This window comes from Etheostoma cragini, chromosome 6 (genome assembly GCF_013103735.1).
Source record: "Etheostoma cragini isolate CJK2018 chromosome 6, CSU_Ecrag_1.0, whole genome shotgun sequence".
NCBI lineage: Eukaryota > Metazoa > Chordata > Actinopteri > Perciformes > Percidae > Etheostoma > Etheostoma cragini.
The window spans coordinates 27,503,622-27,513,668 of record NC_048412.1 but is presented as its reverse complement, the minus strand read 5'-3'; the positions used below and the strand labels follow the sequence as shown (position 1 = coordinate 27,513,668).

The window sequence follows — 10,047 nt, the reverse complement described above, 5'->3', positions numbered from 1 at the left end:
ACTGAACAGGCCGTCCATGCATGAACTCTCACTTAGACATGAGACAAGCCTTAAAGAATAACAGTAGCAGTTTTTTGTCTGAAACCAATTTTTGATATAAGTCATGAATTTGGGACATTAAGCATGTATGCATAAAAGTACTTAAATGTTAAGTCAAGTGATATCTTTTTTTTCTTAACAACAAATCCCATAATCAGACCCAAACCAAAAGTAGGTTTGAGTCTTTTCAAGGGATTTCTTGAAATCTTCCAAAAGGCTGGAGAACCTATAGTGAGACAGAGAGGACATAACTTCCAAAGGTGGCTAAATGACAACAACAAATATTACTATAATTAAGTTAATTTTCATTTTGCAGTTGCTACAGCAAGTCATCTGAGTGATGAAAGTGTGCTGATGGCTGCCAATCGCAACCTGACAAACCTCAACAACAAACTCATCTTAGACAATGAAAAGACGATGAGGGACAACCACAATCTGACAGTCCAGTTGGACAACCTGACACAAAACTATAATGTCTTAGAAAGCAAGATCACAAACCTGACTGCAGACGTCCAGAACCTGACAACACAAAACCAAAAGCTGGAGACACGAAACCAGCAGCTGGAGACCCAAAACCAGCAGCTGGAGACCCAGAGGAACAACTTAACAAAGCAAATACGAGACCTGGAGACAAACTGGAATAAACTCAACGTCAGTCGAGCTCAGTGGAGCATTGATGCCTACTGCCCCAAAACAAATAACGGTATGTTCAGATCCTATTAAATAGATCCAATAATAACTAGGGATGAGCCGAGTAATCGGCTGAAACAACGAGTATCCGTTACGGATATAGCACATTTGCCAAGTACAAGTATTATATGAGTAATACGAGTCAATATCTGTACTCGGACTGAATACAACTCTCAGCTGGCCGCGCAGTGTTCTGTGATAGTCACAGCGCCCCCCCCCCCCCCCCCCCCCCCCCCCCCCCCCCCCCCCCCTACAGACACGTTCATGTGTTTTATTCATTGTTGCAAAACTTGTTGTGTGTGTATATACTTCATTTGTTATGATGACAACACCATTGATCTGAAGCTTGATGCTGTCATGTAAATACTTTTCCAATCAGCAATAAATATAACAATTTCTGATCAACTCATATCAATTGCATGCTTAAATAACATACTGGTTAAAGCCCCGCCCATTTCAAGACAACCCGACCCACTTCCGGGTTAAATTCTTTCCACTTCCGGGTTAGGCCCCGCCCAGTCAGAGTACAGATACGGATACAGATAGCTCATGTGGTATACAGATAATGCCTTACTCGCTCATCCCTAATAATAACCAATAATAATATAATGTAGTAATGTTGTTTATTGGTTGGTCTCTGTTGTTTCAGTGAGACAGTGTAAAGCTTGTCAGGAAGGCTGGTTACCCAAAAACTCTAACTGCTATGTGTATCATGACGCTGATCCTCCTGATCAGAAAACCTGGGAAGAAGCTCAACAAGACTGCAGAGGAAAGGGTTCAGATCTGGTTGTTGTACATAGTCAAGTGGAAAAGGTGATGAGAAAATTGTGTTTATTTTTGTGACACACATTTGCGGAAATTGGGGATGAACCGGGGGGGTGGGGGTGGGGGGGGTCAGGTCATTTAAGTAAAACCACGCTGTGTATGGTAGATAATTAAATTCTTCAAATAATTGTGTAAATAGTAAAATAATACAAATGCATACCGGGCAACCAATGGGTTTTAGGTTTAGAAACATTTGGAGTCCCTTCTCCCTCGTCTCACAGTGGTTTGGTCCACTGTCTCACAGTGGTTTGGTCCACTGGCTCACAGTGGTTTGGTCCACTGGCTCACAGTGGTTTGGTCCACTGTTTGGTTTTCTATCTTTACGTTAATGCTAGGCAGAAGTCTGAGGGGCTCGTGGGATTCTTTTCTCCAAACTCAGATGCAACATACAATGTATAAATTTCAACTCATATGTTCAACTTGCTCAAACTCAAAATGCCAAATTCAGCTGCAAAATGGGATGTTTAAAATTCAGTGTTAACATACTTATGAATAATAGATAATGGTGTGTGTGTGTGTGTTCATTGCGCCCACAATTGCTTGCGAAGCTCTTTACCTCTGTAAAGGCAGATATTCACAGGTTGTGCAAATGTGTAAGTCGCCATCAATTTTGGTAAAAATGCCCATATTCTAACTGCATGTAGCAGAGAAATAGACCGAAATTGTAAAAAGATCTCCTGGCAATCCACTATAGCACACTCTTAGTCTATAATCTAGAATCAATTGCTTTTCCTTGGGTTCCCCGGTGTTAACACATAATTTTATACGTTACATTTTGCAGCAGGATTTAGTATATTTAATTGTTTTAACATTTTGTGGCTGAATTTAGTTTATATTTTTTTTATTTCATTTTCATTTTCTTAATTTCTGAAATTTAGAAAATTAATGGTGAAGATGAGTTGTTTGAACATTTGAAGATTGAACTTTTGAATAAAACACAAGAGATACATAATTTCAATTCATGGATATATTCAGTGCTAGAAATTCAACGGCTTTTGGTATTTCAAAATCCAATAAAACAGATTTACTTCCTTAGCGTGGGTTAGCTTGCTAATCCCCCCCCCCCCCACCCCCCTTTCATGCTCCACACTGGTTATAGAAAATGAGCCGAACAAAGTCAGTCCTGTAAATATAAAACAGCTTTGCCAGACTACTTACTACACACATCCTCTACAAGTACCATTGTGTATGCATTAACTGTGTATTGCTCTTAAGGAATTCTAATTTTAGTGTCCTCCCCGTCTATTAGATGAAATGTACAACTCATGAACACAATTTTTAAATTAAAATGTATTTTCTCCAGGTTTGAACACCGAGTCTGTAGATAACAGTGATTATTTAGTTATAGTGTTTAAATATCTGATAACTGTTTCTCTATTGTCAGGATGCACTCAATGAATACAGCAAAGGTAGTTCAGGATACTGGTTTGGTCTGAGAGCTGAAGGAGGGAGATGGAAGTGGATTGATGGAAGTAATCTGAATGAAAGGTAAGAGACACATTCCTAAACACTCTGAATCCTAAAATCTATCAGCCTTGATCTAAACATCATGTTCTTCCCTCAGCTACTGGACACCACAGCCTCCTCCTCCTCCTCCTACTACTGACGGTCAGTGTGTAATGTCTGTCCAGAACGTTGGATGGAAATCAGTGAGCTGTGATGAGAAAAAAAGATGGATCTGCATAAAGAAGGCTTTATCTGTTTAAACACAGCAGTCAGACTCTGCATGATAATATCAACTGGCTTATAAATATCAAACTATGAAGAATTCTACTTCACAATTTAAATGTTTTGTCTTCAGAACTAAAAATTTACAGGGTATTTATTTTATAGAAAAAGAAGAGAAAATAAATATTTACATTGAATTAATTTATTAAGCTGTTTGTGTGTCTTGTTTAAAAAAACAGACATTTAGATTTGAATGCATTTAGATATTTGATTATATAGGTATGCTGATGTAAGTCTGTGAAACATACAGTGACTAGACTGAAGGGGCACTGTTATCAATGATACCTAAATCAGGTCTGTATTACCTGACAAAAGTCATGTCGCTTATCTATTTTGTAGAAACACCTGCTATTAACCTGACTTTTAATTAGTCAATTGGTGTAAGAAATAACTCATATGAAAAGCTAAAACCCTCCCAAATGATGTTCAATGCACTGAAATAAATTAGTTTCACTGAAAAAAGATTTATCATTTAAACAAGACAGAAAGGTCAAATTTTGGCAAGACAAAAGTTTTGTTGCCTATACAGAAATTGAACAAATTTACTGCAAATACTAAAATATGTCAGCAACTTAAATAGTGTTGCTGTGAGATCCAAATTTAATATCTTGTATGACTTCCATGAGCTTGAAGGACTGCATCCATGCGGTTTGGCAAGGCCTCCCAGAGTTCATCAATATTCTTTGGTTTCGTCTTCCATGCTTCCTCTTTCATCCTACCCCACATATGCTCCATGATGTTCCTGTCTGGTGACTGGGCCGGCCAATCCTGGAGCATCTTGATCTTCTTCGCCTTGAGGAACTTTGAAGTATAGATGGAAGTATGCCATGGAGCACCATCCTGCTGCAGAATTTGGCCTCTTTTATGGTTGGGAACATAAGAGGTAGCTAAGATTTCTTGGTTTTTGAGACTATTGATGTTGCCTTCCACCCTGCAGATCTCTCGCACACCCCCATACTGGATGTAACCCCAGACCATGATTTTTCCGCCACCAAACTTCACTGTTTTCTGGGTGAATCTTGGATTCATGCGGGCTCCTGTAGGTCTCCTGCAATATTTGCGGCGACTGTGGTGTAATTCAACAGAAGATTCATCTGAAAATTCCTTTTACTTCCACTTTTCCAGCGTCCATCCTTTCAGAAGGCTGTGGGCCTTGGCAAATTCCACACAGTTTTTCAATTGTCTTTTGTTTAGAGCTGGCTTCTGGGCACTAATTCGAACATGGAGGCCTTTATGAATCCGACAAACTGTTCTGGTTGACACAGGGACTTCAGGAGACCAGTTCTCGTGGAGCTCTGCTGCAGTGAAAAATGGACTGGCCTTGGATTTTCGAGCCAACAAACAGTCCTCTCGAGCAGTTGTCTTGCGGGGTCTCCCTGACCTGGGCTTGTCAAAAACGTCTCCAGTGTCTTCAAATGTTTTTTTCATCCTCTGTTTTTGACGCTGAGACACATTGAAGGTGTCTGCCACATCAGATGAAATCTGGGCTTCAGCCTCTTGATAATCAAAACTTTAGTCTCACGGTGAATCTTAGGCATGTTTGCAGAGGTCTAGCTTCAGTTGATGTGAAGGTCTAGTCTAAATCTTGATCAGAAACACATTTCAGTGGCACTTCAGGTCAATTTGTACACAAGCGACAAGACTTTTGTCAGGGGTGTACTACCTGAGTCCGGTCTAACTGGCTGTAGTTAGCCTGTATGAACATATGTTAGCGGACATTAGCTATGTTGCAGATCCAGCCAGTAACTTCGGCAGTAGAGTTTCGGTAAGCTAAACACAACAGCATTGTCGCCCACAATCAACCTCTACTGCTATAAGCAGTCAACCTGCAGTGATATTTGAAATGGAAACACACATAGCTTACCTTTTGAATGATACATCAGTGTATCAATAATCGTTCTGTTGAGTATACTGTGGAAAATTGTTTTTATGAATTTCTCAGCTAATCATAATCTGTAAAAAAAAAAAATTACTTGGCTCCAGGTGTGTGTGTGTGTGTGTGTGTGTGTGTGACCCAACCTTCTCCTTCCCTAAACAACTTAATGGATTTATATTAAAATTCTGCACTTTTTTCTCAAATAAAAAGAACATATGTTGATTTACACTCTGTTCATTGTTGTTTATCCAAACTTAATTTTTCCTGAAAAGACATGTCTTTTGTCGAAATGACAATATAATAATTTTGTTCATGGAAGGCATTAACCAACCATAGTGGTACACTTTTATACTCTGATACTAGTACCTACTGTAGCAGTATTAGTTCTAACTCTGCTATTATGAGGCATCACCTTTAGATCATATGACATCAAGGGGAATGGCTTTACTTACAAATCCTGGTTGTAGTGACAGTTTTTTTGTTTTTGGATCAACAAATAAAAGATGGTCTTGATAATGTTATGCATAAGACTTTTTTTTCTGTCTTGGACTCGGTCTTGACTCAGATTCAAACCTTTTAAATTTGGTCTTGTCTTGGACTGAAACCTCTTTGGACTCGGTCTTGACTTGGTCTCGACTAGTCCTGGCCTTGGACTTGTCTTGGACTTGACAAAGGTGGTTTTGACTACAGCCCTGGGACGAAGCATGGTACGGTAAGAAGTATGCGACTGTTATTAATCGATTGAACATAAACCTTGGCTGAACAAAATACATAGGTTAAACACATATTTGACACATGTATATGAGCATTGGTGAGTACCAAAAATAGTTTTCTTTCTCACAGCAAAAGTGTGATCATGTGTACTGTTGCAGCTGTATTTCCACACAGAAGTTGCGTCAATCAAGTGTCAAAATCACTCTAGCGCCGCTGTGGGTGTGCTTCTTTAGTTATTGTGGCGTCAGTATGTATCGCATTTTTTTAGGGAAGGCCTAAAAATGTTAGTTCTGTTTTTCTAGGTCCTATTTGGACATGCATTCTCTAGTTCTTACAAAGTTTTAAAGATGGTAATAGGGATTTTATTTATAGATTTTATTCAGGAGGTTAAGATGTCAGATCAATAATGACGTAAGGATTCCTAAATTTAGTTTTTAGGCTTAAAAAGGGGAATTAAGATTTGCCTTAATTTTGTCTTTTGGCACCAAAGACAATTATCTCAGTGTTGTCTTTCTTTAGTTGCATAAGTTTTGGTACATCCAGTCAATGCATATACATAGTAAGTCTATGGTGGCAAAGTCACTTGCTATACAGTATATGGTATAGATATGGTAAGTGATTATGTTTTCGTGTTATTAAGCTTAGTGGGGGGCATAAAGTATATAGGCTGAATAAGAGAGGTCAGTTTTTGTTCCTACCCTCACCTATGGTCACGAAGGCGGAGTCATTACCGATAGAACGATATCAAGGGTACAAGCCGCCAAAATGGGTTTCCTCTAGAGGGGGGGGGGGGGGGGGGGGAGCATCTCTCATCCCTTAGAGACAGGATGAGATGCTCAGTCATCTGAGAGGAGCTTGGAATAGAGCAGCTGCTCCTTTGCGTCAAAAGGAGCCAGTTGAGGTGGTTTTGGGGGGAATTTGGTAAGGATGCTTCCTGGCTGCCTTCCTAGGGAGGTGGTCCAGGCACGTCCAGCTAGGAGGAGGACTCGGGGAAGACCCAGGACTAGGTGGAGGGATTATATTTCCAACCTGGCCTGGGAACGCCTCGGAATCCCCCAGGCGGAGCTGGTTGATGTGGTTCGGGAAAGGGAAGTTTGGGGTCCCCTGCTGGAGCTGCTGTCCCCACGACCCGAAACCCCGGATAAGCGGATAAAGATGGATGGATGGATGAATGAAAGAGAGGTCCCAGAATTGAACCTTAAGGTAACCAACATGTCATGTCTCTTCGCTCTGATGTGTAGAGAGAGTCTAACCCAGTTTTCCAGTCTGTCCAGTACATGGTCAACAGTGTCACAGTGTCAAAGGCAGCCCTAAGTTCTAGTAACACTAAGGTTGGGGTCAAACACCTGATTAGAATTTAGAGATCAACATTTAACACTCTTTGATCTAATACGTATGTCAGGAGTGATAGAGACTTTCAAGAAAAATACAGAGATGATCAGACCAAGCAACATCAGTAGCTGTAACATTTGATGACCCCTTGTGATGAATAAATCTAAGGTATGGCCCTGACCGTCGGTGTGACAAGTAAGTTACTAAGTTCTTTAGCATTAGGGGACGGCTGTGGCTCAGTGGTAGAGCGGTTGCCTGCCAATCGGAAGGTTGGTGGTTCAATCCCCGGCCCTGCAGTCTCATATCGAAGTGTCCTTGGGCAAGACACCGAACCCAGAGTTGCCCCCGGTGCTGGGCATCGTAGTGTGAATGTGTGTGCATGTTTATCTGATGAGCAGGTGGCACCTTGTACGGCAGCCTCGGCCACAGTGTGTGAATGTGTGTGTGAATGGTGAATGTATCCTGTATGATGTAAAAAAGCGCTTTGAGTAGTCGTTAAGACTAGAAAAGAGCTATATAAATACATCACATTTACATTGTTTTCATTGGGGTTATCAAAAAAAAATAGAAAACTTGCAATCTCTGTACGATGGGGGAGTAAAACATGAGAACATTTTAGGACAGCAGCAGCATCTCCAAATCTGTTTTCTCATCAAGTCTTGGTATCGATGAAGTTAAAATGTCTAGTGTCTATAACACTACTCAATATATTTACATTCATGACTGGTTTTTCATATTCAGCCAGTCATGAATGCAAATTCCTTTCAACCAAAAGCAGAAGTTGTTTTTTTCAGATTTACAGACTTATCCTCAAAGAGGAACCAACCAGTTCTCTAATGAAGATGAACGGTGAAGTAATTTGAGCGGTACTTCTCTGTCTGCAAGTCAGACAGAACCCAACAGAGCGGCTGTAACCATGGCAGAGGAGGAGGTTAACTACGCTTCAGTTGTATTCAAAAGTAACCAACATCCTCCACCCCAAGGTAAGTTTAGTTGTTTTTATAAAAGAGTATCTCAAAATACATATCTTAAAACATATCATGCTAAGAGGATGAATAAGATACTGTATCTTTGTTCATGTGATCGTATGCAATGTTGATATCTTGTACTGGTATTTGCTTCATTAATACTGAATGGAAAATACAGTTAGGATCAGAATAGTGAATCCAAATAGCTGCATAAGTTGGTGATACCGGTAGAATAGATTCTAAATGTAGCATATTTAGGATCTGATATGGAAGTGAATTAAATTTGTGCTCAATATAATCATGTAAAATAGTATTGAACAGTGCATTGTCTGTGCATGTCTATTTTGAATGTATATAATATTTTGGGTCCAATAGTCTTACTGCATTATATGTGGTTTCTAATACGACAATTATGTAGGCATGATATTTAAAGCAACACATTTTCCGATCCTTCCCCACTTCAGCATGGGGTTCCACAGGGTTCAGTCCCTGGTCCCCTGTTGATTTTGTTATATTTAGCTCCACTGGGTCAGATCATTCGTTCTTTTGGGATTGCTTTTCATTGCTATGCTGATGATGTACAAATATATATGCCAGTTATTGCAGGAAATGCATCTGATTTGATTAAGCTGTCGACTTGCTTGGCTGCTGTGAGAAGCTGGTTATCAGCAAACTTACTGCTACTCAATTCAGCCAAAACTGAGATGATAACTATAGGACCACCTAGAATAGGTCATTTATATGACAATTTCACTCCGTCCCTTGATGATTTGATGATTAAGTACAAGGACAGAGTGAAGAGTTTCTCTTCACTTTTTCCTTGTGGGGGCGGGGGGGCACTGGTAATGAAAGGATAGTTTTTGATCGGTCACTGTCATTTGACTTGCATATTGAGGAGGTGACGAAAGTAGCCTTCTTTCATCTCCGAAGAATTGCAAAGATCAGATCAGTATTGTCCCTTAAAGATGCTGAGGCCCTTATTCATGCCTTTGTTACATCTAGACTGGACTGTTATAATGTACTGTTCTCGGGGCTGCCTAGGAAAGGTCTGCGAGGTCTACAGATGGTCCAGAATGCTGCAGCACGTATTCTCACTGGATCATCTAAATACAGACACATAACTCCTGTTTTGGCCTCACTTCACTGGCTCCCTGTCAAGGCTAGAGCAGACTTTAAGGTCTTACTGTTAACGTATAAAATAGTGAATGGCCTTGCACCGGTACGTCTGTCTGATCTGTTAACCTCTTATGTGCCTTCTCGGCTGCTGCGCTCCCACGGGTCAAGACTGCTGACAGTACCAAAGGTTAGAAAGAAAACGGTTGGTGAGCGAGCCTTCTCGTTTTGTGCTTCCAGTGGATATTAGACTGGCATGTTCAATTGGGGTCTTTAAATCAAAGCTTAAGACTTACTTTTTCACTGCTGCGTTTGAGTCTTAAATGGTCATTTGTCCTTGATGTATTTGTATAGTGTTATTTACTTTTTACTGTCTCGATTTTACATTTTTTGTACTGTTTGTATTTAAAATGTATTCTTGCTGTAAATTATTATTATTATGGTGTGTAGGGTATACCTCTGTTTGTTTACCATCTAAAAGGAACATATTTCTAGATTTTGTGTAATTTTATACAACGTATGTCTTATTAAACAAACCAAGAAAACCCATACAATTTAAATCATACACAATCTTCAACTGTCAAGATTGACTCTGTTTTCTGTATTGAATTTTACTTTCCAACGTGAATCATTCTACCAACCAATCCACTGAAATGGCCCATTTCAATTTACTTTAACCTGTTGAAATTCACTGGAAAATATATGTTTTTCTCGCCTAAATTTTTACCCCCTAAAACATGCTGCAGTTTCCACATGCTTTGG

The 10,047-nt window shown here is 39.9% G+C and overlaps 2 protein-coding genes and 1 long non-coding RNA gene across 3 annotated transcripts in view; 2 read left to right on the top strand and 1 right to left on the bottom strand.

Annotated features, from left to right (window-relative positions):
* Positions 1-10,047, top strand: part of LOC117945925 (C-type lectin domain family 12 member B-like) — a 49,452-nt gene that overhangs the window by 1,159 nt on the left and 38,246 nt on the right. The window lies entirely within an intron of this gene.
* LOC117945929 (C-type lectin domain family 4 member G-like) overlaps positions 1-10,047 on the top strand; it is a 22,981-nt gene that overhangs the window by 8,474 nt on the left and 4,460 nt on the right. The window lies entirely within an intron of this gene.
* The window catches only part of LOC117945953, an 11,465-nt gene continuing 4,463 nt past the window's right edge, over positions 3,046-10,047 (bottom strand). Inside the window, exons 2-3 of the long non-coding RNA XR_004656927.1 lie at positions 4,119-4,122; positions 3,046-3,312 (exon numbers count right to left, since the gene is read on the bottom strand). This is a non-coding gene — a long non-coding RNA (uncharacterized LOC117945953). The remainder of the gene's footprint in view (positions 3,313-4,118; positions 4,123-10,047) is intronic.